Here is a 12,954-nt window from a genome sequence, read left to right as displayed (position 1 = left end):
TCGAGCAAGTCCATGGCGGATCTTCCCATCCCTAACATCAGTGCCCCAACAAAGAATGTCAAAGGACTTCTGAGCAGCTTTGACATTTCCAAAGCCACTCCACGGTGTAAGAGTTTACATTTTGCTCCTCTGAAGACACCATCTCCCAATGGCATTTTGAGGAAAAGGGAGGCTGATGCCACAATCACAACAACAATCCAAGCCCCGAGCATGGAAACCAAACCCCATAAAGACCCATCCTTCCCTTCCTCTCTTCAGAGCATCCAGAGGACGGCACAATGGAGTCCTGCCACCATCAAGTGGAAGGAGTCTCTTGCAAAGGTTAGTAGCTGCTCTTCTTCAAAAGCTCCTGGAAATTAATTTTCTTCATGTGTCCAGAGTCATCCTTGTAAGTGCTTGGGCTTCATGGCGGTGCTTCGTCATCCACTGGTGCATGGGAGCTGCCTAGGCTGTAGAAGGCTAACCCCTCCATGGTTAGGGAAGGAGGAGCAGGTCTGCAGGGGAGCTGTGTTGTGACATGAGAACTACCATCAGGATAGAGCTTTCGCCAAGATGTGAGGGTCAGTGACAAAGCCTACTGCAGAAAACCCCTTGGTACATCACCTCCCTGCAGCATGGAGGCCACTTCTCTTTCTGTATTATTAAAAGCTGGCAAACACATCACCAGGTCCTCAACAGCGTGTTGGGTCAGTGTCTAGCAGAAAAAGAGTACCACGTGCCATGACAGGCCTGATTCTGCTGGGAAATCCAAACACACCAAAGAGGCTGGAAATGACTGTTAGTGCCAGTTCAAGCCAGCAGCTAAACAGTGTCTGAGGCCCAGCAACACCTACGAGCAAACACAAATTCATAATGTCATCTGTGGCTCAAGCTTCCTTCCAGCCCCGTTACTGTAGAGACTCAGCCACAACACTTCTTTTTGCCCCAGTCCTCTCAATCCAGACACCCATCCCTCTCTATGGGCTCCCACGTAGTTTATCTCTAGTCTCATCCAGCTCTGGGTTATTTAATGGTATCAGCGGCACAGGTCATATGTCCAACAAGGTGTTCCTTGTGACGATCCTTTTTCTGGAGGGAAGGAGTTGGTAGGAATGGGCAGCCTAGAATAGAGAGAGACATACATCAAGGAAACAAGAGTCCCACAAAGCTGTTTGTAGAGGAATGAAGGCAGGTTAATTAACATTGGTAATACACAGCTGTGGGCTGGCTTCAGGGGCGGTGGGCTGGCTGACGTGGATCATGTGCAGCTGTGGCTGGTTCCTGCTGAGTAGTTAAGATCTAAGGGGTATGAAAGAGGAGCCCTGGATGAAGAGAGACCTGTAAGAAGAGAGAGAAGAGGGAGAGCGTCCTGGAGGTTGGCGCAACAAGGAGATGGATGCAGCAGAAGCAAGAAGCAGGGTGGACTGACCTGAAGAGTATGAAGAAACAGCACAAACAGTAGATGAACTGTTGAAACCTTGTGGGGGCTTGGTGACTGTGCCAGGGCAAGGTGCGGGAACAACTTATTGAAGTTAACCTGGGATGGGGTGGGAAAAGCCTTGTTGCAGCTAGATAGTTTTGATAGTGCTGCAACAGTTGTTATCATGTGGAATATCAGCTATGGATGAGATCCTGTCTGAAATGGTCATGTCCATCTCTCTCTATGATACGATCCCAGTGATTACTGCTCCACAGGTGGGATTGGTCCCTTCACTGGGAGTACAGCAAAGGGCAACACCAATCACTACTGGGTTTGAGACACTAAAACCATTGCAGGAGCTGGTAAAGAAAATGGATGGCTAATCCTGACTTTTGAAGATCAGTGATGCTGGCTTCAAAAACAAGGATGGGCAGAGAAAATACCACTTAGGTCTCAAAACAGGGAGTGGGGGCAAAAAGCTAGGAAGCACTGTCCTTGGAGAGAACAGAGCAAAGCCAAAGCTGGGTCAGGTCTACAGGAAAAAAGTCCAAACCACATGCAACTTGTGGATGCAATGTCAGGGCCTCCTCTCCCTCTGGAAAGCCTTTGGTGCAGTCGTCTTTGCCATGCTGGGGCTTTGTGCAGTTCTTCCCCTCTGTTTATGGGCATTTACCTGTTTCCCTGCTGTTGTTCCCCCACAGGACGGGAAGCCATCCCATGACAGGCAGGCCGTCATCTCCCCGTTGCCGGATACAGCCGATGACTCAACTGCAGGCAGAAGCTGTGAGTTGGATTTATTTTGGTTACCGGTCATCATTGCGACTTTACTGCCAGCTCTGTAGTTGCAACTGAGAAGGTCCTCGCAACTACTTGGTCGTTGCGCAAAGCTGTATTTCCCACATAATCCCCTAGCAGGGCTGAGCAGGCGATCCTGGCCACGAAGCGTGTGGGTACTGCCAGGACTAGCCATGCAGGAGTGTGGCCAGGGACAGCGGGAGCAGAGAACAGACAACCCCACGACTGCAGCTTTCCAGCCCTGCACAGAGCTGGCAAATCCTCACACAGCTGGGATCCAGGCCAGCGATGAGTCCGCTCTCCCTAAGTTGCTATCCCAGCATTTAAAAATAGTTGGGACTAAGTACCAAGGCAGAAGTGTGTCCGTGTTTAGTTTGGGATGAGTAATACCCCCCTGCTCCTCAGCTTTGAGGACAGGAAAAGGGAGAGGTTCATCGTACCTACCTAAGGGTGGCTGTGGGGCTCCTCCTTGAATCTGGCAGCGGTGCTGTATCAGTCAGTCATCTTGGCTTAAGATAGGGCATGTAAGTGATCCCTAATGCTATGATATCATCGGGACTAAAGCAGGTCAGGGATATTTCAAGGCAAGAGGCATCTGTGAAAAGCGAGAGATCCAAGCTGAAGCTTTGCATGGGAAAGGGTTGAATTTTACCAAACTTTGCTGTTTAAGGCAGAAAGCAACAGCTCTCCAAAAGCCCCATAATGACTGGGTTTGAGACCAGTGGACCACCCTGCCTCCTTTGGGCCTGGATCAGGAATCCAAGGACCTCATATCCCATCTTTCTAGGATTTGTTCTCTTTCCTTTCTGTTTCTTCTTTGTCTTCCACACAAGAAGGGGGGCGGGGGGGTGGGGTGGGGAGGGGAACAAAACCTCACATGCTGCCTGAACTTGGGACACTGTATTTAATTACCCAAGTGCATGGGAAAATAAGTCTCTTACATGAGCACACAAATGAAGGAGCTGAAGTTTCCATAGCATTGCCGGGATTCTTTTTTTAATGTCAAAACATGTGAAGTCATTGTGCTATCTCGCTAAACATGATCACAGTATTAGCTGCAGTGCGCCTTTCACAGTGTGAGGAACATCCTTTCCTCTGGGTGGTAGATGATGAATCACGGTCTATCTTAGAGCCTTACACCACCCTTCAGCCCCTAACTCAAAGGTCTTGTAATAGCAAAGACTTCACATAGTCTCTGGCCCTTCTTCTTTGGTAGGGATAGGCTTTGCATGGTGTGAAGTCCTTCTGGGGAGGCAACTGCAGCCAGGGAGCTGGGAATATGACAGCTACCTCTGATGTAGATGCTGAATTTGCTCAGAGATGGGAGTTGTAATGCTTCCTAAAATAGTACAAGAGCCAGCTGTCCCATGTCTCTTCTGGGACAAGAAATGTCCGGGATTATACCTGTGCTGTGCTGGGTCATTCCCATGGGCCGAGAAAGACATCAGTGCTCCATGAGCACCAGCAGTGACCAGGGAAGGTCTTCTACAGGAACACCCTCACTACCTCCCAGGGACTGCCCCAGCTTTTTCCTAGGGCTGAGGAGGGGGCTGATCGCATGACCTATGATGGGGAAGGCAGTGTCAAGTGGTTTGAAACAACAAAATGATATAGGGTTAAGCAGAGAGCATGGTTCTCAGGTCTGGGATGCCATGATATGGAGGACAACATCTTGGCAATGTTCAAGACAGCTCTGCTGACTGGCATTTGGCTTATCGGCAAACACATCCCTACAACAGTTCAAAGCTGAATCAAAGCACCAGTTGCTGTACCTCTTTCCAGACACAGCATAGTCACCTCTGAGACACCGTTGGAGTCCTAAGCATGGCTTAAAGGGCTGCCACACTGCTTAGAAAAGCCCATTCCCAGGTAGCCAAACCAGCTGGGCTACATCCCTGGCCACACTGATGATACCAGGTAATCCAGAGGACTGTGCCACCAAAGACATCACCAAGTCACTAATTAAAGAGGTCCAACCAGCTATAGTTTGCAGTAATAAGGTTAAACTGAGTACTGGAAAATTTAGACAATAGAACAAAATACTTCCTAGGAAGGAAGATGGCAAATGAAGAAACTATTTTCCCCAAGGGGAAATGACTGAAAGTTTGAGTCCTTTAATATTAAAAAGGAGAAGGCACCAGCTAATTTGCTGCAGGTAGAGTCTTCAGAGTACTCAGTGTTTAAAAATTAACAACGTCTAGATGAATTTTGGCAATCGGCGAGAGGAAAATCACAGCCAAGAAAGAAATAAGGGGCATGCATGCAGGCATGCCGTTCCCCCAGCTCGCACACATACGTATGCTTGTGCATATATGTATTAATATAGCTCCATTATTCAGTGCTTTCAGCTGAAGGGCACGCGAGGATGTTACTTCGGTGCAGTGCAAAGATGAAACGGGAGCCTGACATGACTGCAAATTACAGAGCATCCAGACAGCCTCCAAAATGCATTTGATTCCCTCCTCCCCCTCCGCTTTCTATTCTGTATTCGTTTCGACCTCTACCCACAGGGAATTTTCAAAGCAAGGAGGGGAGGCGAAGGAGAGCGCAGAAAACAGTGGGCTCCCCCATCCTGCGTGCAGGCGACCCGGGCTTCGTTGCAACGCGTGCTTGGCAGGGAATGTTTTTCCCCTGCTCGCTGTAGCACCCGCACTTTCTCCTGCAAGGGGGTGCGGTGCCATCTAGCGACAACGAAACCGTCCCACTTCGGTCCCCAAATCGGTCTCTGCAGGGATGCTGCTGCCCATCACCCACGAGGCACCGTGTCTCAGCTGACCTGGGGCTTTGCAGCCAGCATCCCCCCTCCTGCAGCACCGTATTCAGCAGATGGATTTGGGAGAACATCACTAGTGAACTGGAAAGATCTGAAAGGCAGGAGGAAAATGCTGACTTAAGATAAAAGGCTCTGCTTGTGCTGCAGACAGCTCTGAGTTCAAGGCAGCTCTGGCACTTGCAAAGATAGAGGCTCCTGCAGTCAAAATAATCCTTGAAAGCTTATTTCCATTTCAGCAGTTGCTTTTCAGGAGCATTACAAGCAGGAGTTGAATGTCAGGACTCCTGTAAGTAGCCAATCTGCCCAGCTCTAAGCCCTTTGTGCCTCTGCCACTCAGCCAGGAGGGAAACTTGGGGTGTTTAAGCATGAGATCCATCTCATGAAAGCACCCCACATCACAGAAAGAAAAGGCAGAAACAGGTGCCATCCATCCCCTTTCACCTCTCCCAGCCCCTGTGACAGCCAGTCGGGGATGCTGGGATCCCAGGCACCTTTTTGGGGGGGCTGCCATGGCATCATGCAGCGGTTCCCAGGCAGTCGGAGGGCAAGGGAGTGATCAGCCTCTGCTCATGCCTGGCTGAGCTCTGCCAGCCGCTGGGCTAGCAGCAGCGATCACAGCACACAGGCTAGTCCCATCTAGTTGGCTTTTTCTGCTCTCACTCAATCTAACCTAAAGAGCCTTTCCTCCGCTGAGCCCCTGCTACCCTCTTCTCCTGGCCCCCAGCAAGAGCCACCCCATCTCAGTCAAGGGCTTCAGGCTGCCCTCTACTACAGACCCACACACCCCCAGGATGCTGGTCTCCCCCTCCCACATCTCTGTGCCTCTCAGAAAGGCCCAGTGCTCCAGTGATTTTGTTCATATATATATACATATTTCCTGCTTTCTGACTAGTTGCTGTCTTCCAGACAGGAGAAAAACCCTTCCCCAGGAGCTATGCAAAGCTGTCAGGTAGCTCAGATATCACAGGCATGCAAGACACTGCTCACAGGAGCAGTCTGCAACTGGCACTGAGAGGGGGATACATGTGGAAATCACAGCCCGTAGCAGACCAGGTCCTCTGCCTAGGGATGGAGAGAAAGACAGCAGGAGCGTGAACAGCCAGCTGTGCATGCAGACAGACCACCACCCCAGTATATGTATGCTGTATGTTGCAGCTAGACAGACAGGCAGGTAAATATATACTGCAGATTAAGAGAGGGCTCACATAAAAATATGCATGCACCTTGTGTGCTCCTGCAGGGTACACGTGTGTCCTTGTGATACACACATGCATGTCTGTCATGAGCTGCTGACTGAGCCCATACGTTCTGCCCTTCACCTCCTGCCTTTATGTCCCTCCACCCGTATGGAATAAATAAGGTATCTCTGTCCTCAGCCTGCTGCTCTGTTTGCTGACACCCCCACCACCCAGTTGATGCTACCTGAGCGGGTGTGTGTTTGCTGCCAGCCCCAGGCATCCCCAGCCCTCTGACTCACATCCTGGCTGGTGGCCAAAGACCTGTCTGTCACCTTCCTAACAGCATCCCTCGCTTTCCTGCTCCACATCACAGGATACACTCAGCACAGACCACTTTGGTCTGAGCCTCTCCCAGACGCCTAGTGCTGCCTCGTTCACAACCATCACTCACAGCAAACAGAATTCTTAGCACGCAGCAGTAGCAAGGGTGGCTGTATTCCCTGCTGTCCTGGTTGGTTAAATTTCAGCCCATTCTTATTTAGCTTTTTTCTCTGAGCCTCATTTATTGAAGGAAGAAACAAAGAACACAGAGACCACTTGATAAGGAGGGGTGATGACCCTCCTAGGCACTGGGCTTAACACAGACAGCAAGGGGCTGGTCAGTCGTAGCCTTGCAGGATGTTTAAAGAACCTGGGCTATGATGGGGAGGAGCTGGGCCCTTCCAGGAGCCTCCATGACAGCAGATGGTCATCTACAGCTGGATGGGGTGGGATGTTGGTGAGAAAACTTTGTCGCATGCTTAACTGCAGCCCGGATGATGTGTAGCATCCTCTGCAGGGACTGATACCTGCAGACCCATAGGGAAAAGAGATAGGGAAAAGAGCACCCCCTCCAAACACCCCTGTAAAACCCCAGCAAAGGTATTCAGGAGGAAGGAATGGAAAAACTTAGGCATCTCAAACTGGAAAATCAGCAGCAGTGAGTTGCTTGGCCCTTTGGAGCAAGGAGCGTGGAGCCCCTTTGGGGACTGGGGTTGTGCTTCACCTACTCAGCACAACGTTGCTGAGATCTTTATGTGACCAACAAGCTCAGCTGAAATGGAGATGTCCCTGTGCTGCACACTGCACAAACACATTGCAGAGAGGCTGAAAGACCTTGGGAAAGGACCCCTACCCTGTATTTCTGACAGTGCATTGGGGCACAGGAAGGCTATGACAGCTTCTGTGCTGGCAGATAAAATAGATAATTTTTTTGCCCTGAGCCCATCTGGTCCAGGACATCACATCTGTGCATCTCTCTCTTCCATCGCTGTGGTCCCATGTTTGGCATTAGGTGCTGTTGGTCATGGGCATGGCCTGGAAGGATACCAGCAGGGTGGGACCGAGCACGGGTCTCTTGCAGCCCTTGCCCTGTGTTTTGTGATCCTAAGCACCTCTGAGTGAGTGTTTTATCTCAGGTGATGGTGGCTTCTGCTATTGGCATAGCCAGCCCACATCTTTCATCGCCATGTCATGATTTACTCATGCATACGCTCTCTAAAGGTTGCAGAAAAGTAAATCAAGAGGACAGCTGGGCCTGATTCAAACATTACTGGGTACATCAGCCATATCTCTAACCCAGCCTGGTAAAGGCAGACTCTTAAAATAAGCCACACAGAGCCATTGGTTATGTTTGTATTTGTAAGTCAGCATGGCCAGGCCAGGGTCCCCAGTTCTGGCGCACAGCTGTAACCCCCCATTAATACCCTGACAGTAGCACCCATCACCCAGCTGAGCTTTGAGGCCATTGAGAGCCTTCTGGGGCCGAGTACTTTATTATTATCCCTCTCCAAACACCTACCAGAGCTGCTACCCGCAGCACCACATTGCTAACAGCGGGACTGCAAGGATGGGGGTGATTCCCAGCTGACTATAAAGCAGATAGCTCTATCATCCTTCTTGGCATACATGCTTCCCCTCACTTTCCAAAAATTATTGTTTTCTTTCTTGATTCTAAAATATTGCAACTGATGAGGAAATAGGGAACCAGAAGCTGTAGCTAATAGCTGTCACCTTCCCAGCTTTTCCCTTAAAACTTTGGTGGTGGTTGGAGGCAAGGGAAGCCTGGCCGTGCAGACCACAGCCTGAGGACATGACAGTGAGTCAGGGAAATGCCTCTTCCCCATTGCACCGCTGCCTGGAAGCATCCCTTGTCCCGTACTGGATTACACCAGGGGTATTTTGAATGAATAAGTTCTGAAAATAAGCCAGGCCCCCAGACTTTCCCACCCTCTGTTTAGGATTGCTAAAAGTCATGATTGACTCAGCCTGGTGGAAGAGCAATTTCACTCTTCCCTAAAAATAGACCAAGTAGTTCATCCTCTCAACATAGCCCAGTGCTCGGCGATAAAACCAGCTGCCAGAGACCACTGGGAGGCAGTGAACAGGACCCAGGGTGTGGGGAGTGGAGCAGGGCTCCTCGCAGGATACACTAAGGGCTGCCGTAGATTTTCCACTGGGGCTGTCTACAGCGTGACACAGCTGCTGGGACTACCACAACCTCCCTGTAAGTAATTTTGGGGTAGATTAGAGCGGGGTGAAGCATTGCATGACTATGAATCTCAGACTGATGCTAAAATGCAGGGGCACATGAGGATGCTTAGCACCTCATGCTATGAATGCAATGTTACAGCTCATGGAAAGCCATGGATTTTTTTTGGTTGGCCCAGAGCTTGATAAATCCCACCTTCTTCTGCAGAAGGTGCTGTCTCTGTGTTCCACAGATGGTGGCTTTGACCTGGTTCAGCACTGTCATCCAGAGCGCTTGGGGTATGTTTAAGGCAGAAGCAGAGCATTGTACACGTGTGCTTTCCCCCTGTCCTGAAAAACTGGCTTGACTAGCTTTGAGGCTTAAATTCATGGGGCCAGGCCTCAGTGTCTGCTCTCTCCTGAAAACAAAACCTGTTGTTTACCATGACTCTGATCACCATGACCAGCAATAGGGCAAAGAACCCCCAGGGAACTCAGTTGAGGCGCATGGATGCTAACTGCGAAGGGGATCTCTTCCAGATCAAAACGGTGTTCAGGACTGATAGGCAGTTAAGCAACAGGCAGTAAAAGATGGACAATTCAGAGGGAAATGAGCTTTGCTTTATCTTACATGCCTAGGGAACAGGAGGAAGAGTAGGATTAGTTAAGAAGGGAATTTCTTTCCCTCCCTCTTCTTTCCTGGTTTCCAAGAAGGGCTGAGAAATGTGTTTGTGACCCCAAGCCAAGTAAAGGGCTTCAGCAGCCTGCTGGGTTAGCAGCATTAATATGGCCACATCACTCCCTATTTGTGCTCACGTATGGAAGTTAACTCCAAAAACACCTGCACCACTCTTAAAAGAACCAAAAATCTACCCCTGTGCGTGCATGTGTGTGTCTCATACCTGATTTGGCAAAGCCTTTGATCTCTAAGGTCTGTGTCCCGGCCAGAAGAAGAGAGCTTGGACTCCAGGTCCAGGTCGCAGTGCTGTCCTTCAGTCACTGTGTGAAGGGTCCGACCCCAGCAGCCTGAACTCAAAGCCATACATTTCTGCTCATGCATTTGGTGGTGGTGAACATTTCCTTCTGAGATGCACAACCTGCTGATTGCTGCAAGAATAACAGAAATTCCTTAACTTTCACCAGTTCCCTCCCGGTTTCCAGTTTTCACCAAAGCATTGCTGAAAAATATCTGAAGTAGCTTCAGATTTTTATTAGAAAACAGGGATTTAGGGAAAGAGAGATGGAGTTGATACCTCAGGTACAGATAGCACTTGATGAGAAGCAGCAAAATATGAACCCATGTCCTTGTACAGGCAAACTGGTAGATAATCCACTAGTAGCAATTCAGTGATCCAACATGGGTGGACATTCACAGGAACATCCCACAAAGGCTGCTTTCAACCTTTAAATAGATGCAGTATTTGCAGGATACAAAAACTTCTTTTGGGGGGGAAACCAGGTGAGGATGCCCTATCCCTGTTGCTAGGAGGATGAAAATCCTTCTTTGGCACCAGCAAAAGTCTGGGTCTGAACGTGGTAGCAAGAATCTCTGCACTGAGTACTGTACAACCTGATATTTTACTCTTTTAAAACCAATCATTTCTCTCCTCCCCCTTATTCTTACTGGCAATTTGCCTTATTCAGAAACAAATGGAAATGTCAGGGAAACTCAATAGCTACAAGTGGGTTGGGGTTTTCTCTATAAAGGATACTGCTAAATTTTTTTGGCTGTGACTGTTTCTTCCAAAACAGTATTAAGTTTTCTTGGCTGTCAGTGATAAAGAGCCGACAGCAGCATGGAAACACCATAATAAGAATAGAAAGCAAAGGCAGGGTCTCAACAGCTCCTCGGAGCCGCGTGGTATCCATGCAATGCCCCTGCGTAAACACCATGGCACGGCAAAGAAATGCTTAAAGATGCACGCCACAGCCCTGCTGCCAGCTGTGCTCTGCATCCCAGGAGAGATGGGCAACCAATGATGCTCACAGGGCTCATGGCTGCACAGATGTTCCCAAGGTATCTCTATGCGGTGGTTAGAGAGGGCTTCCCTTAAAAGGTCTGGTATTCGCGGCATGCCAAGAAGCCCTCTCCCCAGGAAGAGGTTATTCCAGTGGGGAGCTTGGTGCTGCTTGCCCTGGGGAAGGGGATATTAGAGGGAGGGAAGCTGCTATCACGGATTGTCATCCTGCACTCAGTCTGCAAGGGCTAGGATGCTGCTCCGTGGGGGAAGGTAGAGCGCACAGAGGACATGAAGCCTGGCAGAGGGCTTAGGGATAAAAATAGTCCTGCTGCCGGCCAGCGGGCAAGGAGAGGGGAAATAGAGAAACAGGGAAATAAAACCAGCTCTCGTTGGGTGACCAGCAGGGGTGTTCATCACCTTTTCAGCAAAACCCTCCTGTAGAAATAACATAAAGAGCTATTGGAGGGTATGAGAACGGTGCTGGCTTGAGCTGGGCTCGATAGGGGATGGCCAGCATGTCCGAGGGCAGTGCTGGACCCCCAGATCCCAGCCATACACAGCCTGGGGGGGATTGATTAAATGTCCGCTCTGCCACTATTAACTCTTTGCAAATAGCAGAGGAACGTGGCAATGCTGAGCGGGCAGTCGGGGCTGCATCCGCCTTCTCTAGGCACTTGGCATCCCAAAGGCTGGGCAGCCGAGCCGGGGGGCGTTCAAGGCCCTCCCTAAGGAGCGAGAACCCCACAGCAGCTGGCCCACGCGGGAAGGCCACGTCCCCAACCAGCAATGCCACTCGCAGCTGTCTCTCGGCAGAGCTTCTTCGCATTTTTTGGTACCAGGAATAGAGTCCTCCACATTCCTGGATTTTTGCAAAGCCCAGAAATAGCCCCAAGCTGCCCTGGGGCGGTTACTCAGCCCTGCCTGAGGCTATATTTTCCCAGCTCTTCTCAGGAGCTGTTTAAGTTACCTGGAGTTTGTGATGTTCCTTCTGCAAAGGAAAGTCCAGCTGACACTGAGGAGCCAAAAACATTTGTAGACGTGACTAAAGATCGTGAACCTTCAGTTTAGATGTGCTGGAAATTGTCTGGAGATCTGATTTTGAAGCTCAAGTGCAGGAAACAAGGTGCTCTTCAGAAGCTGTTTTTTTCCTTCACCTCCTCCCACCCCCTCAGATTTGCAAATGCAACTTTATACATGTGCCAAATGTTAATTGTTTGATTATAATTTAGTAGGCAATTCCTTATTTCCTCTTCAACACAGCTGCTCTTTAGTTAGATTATTTTATTTTACTTATTTGTTTATCACCTTCCTTTGGTTCTAGGGCTTTTCGTTTCAGCCCATTTCCCACCCCTGAATTCATATATCAGCTCTATGAGCCAGAGCTGCTCAAGTGATTGCAACATATGGCTTGCAGACAGCGCAAAATCTTTCTTAAACCCTTTCAAAAGAGAATGATTTATATTTTTAGATGTATGTTAGTTATTAGACTCATGATCTATACCAGAGATGCCCCCCATCTCCAAACCAGGGATCTATTGCATGAGATGCTGTACAAACTTATTTGAAAGGACAAGGTCTACTCCTAAAAGTTTGGAATCAGAAAAAAAAAGTGTTGCAAAGTATATTTGTTAGTTACCTAACTGTAATCAGGGGTGTTCTTACATCTGAGTTGGTTAGGCAGGCATGTGAAAATCTCAGTTCTCACTTTTAAAGGTCGATTCCTATCCCATGGAGTTATAACAAATAGGTGACTTGGACCAAAACAGTTAAAAAACAGATGATGCCTTTTAAAAAAAAATGTTTACAATTGTTCCTCTCTCACATAATTGGCCAATCCATGGCAAAAAAGAAAAAGCTTGAATATCAAATTGTCACTGTCCTTTGTAGAACTGAAACTGAGAGAACACACTGCAGTTTGCAAACAGAGCAAAGTGTGATCCGGGGGTCAGGAGGGAGTGTACCCATAAGGATAAGCAGCATGTTTTAGAGCATCACTAGTCCTCACTCTTTACTAGACGCTGCCTAAAATCCCGTCAGTGTTCCCTGCTGCAGCCTTGTCCCACCTTCTTCCCCCTTCCTTCGGAAAAAAATAGCACATGACATTTAAACATGCGCTAAAGCCTCAAGAGCAGGTCATGAGGCCAATGAGAAATAGCTAGAGATGCTCTCCCCTCCCCAAACCCTCACCCTCCCAGGACTACCCTTCCCCACATACCCTTCACTGTAGCATCCCAGGACCACTCACCCTTTCAGCAGCATCCAAACTGGGGCAGCAAGGGGCCTGCCCCGCTCCCCACACCACCTTCAGTATGCGTCTGTCCGGCAGAGCTTCCCCATGGA

At 49.2% G+C, this 12,954-nt stretch overlaps 1 long non-coding RNA gene across 1 annotated transcript; it reads right to left on the bottom strand.

The window, feature by feature from the left end:
* Positions 1-6,902: 6,902 nt before the first annotated feature.
* LOC119147693 lies at positions 6,903-12,954 on the bottom strand. The gene is made up of 4 exons (XR_005104121.1): positions 12,830-12,954; positions 11,582-11,626; positions 9,556-9,760; positions 6,903-6,993 (listed from the first exon to the last, which is right to left on the bottom strand). It is a non-coding gene; the product is annotated as an uncharacterized LOC119147693 (long non-coding RNA).

The sequence above is a fragment of the Falco rusticolus genome, chromosome 4 (assembly GCF_015220075.1).
Source record: "Falco rusticolus isolate bFalRus1 chromosome 4, bFalRus1.pri, whole genome shotgun sequence".
In the NCBI taxonomy this organism is placed as follows: Eukaryota; Metazoa; Chordata; class Aves; order Falconiformes; family Falconidae; genus Falco; species Falco rusticolus.
Note: the sequence above shows the minus strand (reverse complement) of the source record. Positions and strands in the feature narration are given on the sequence as shown.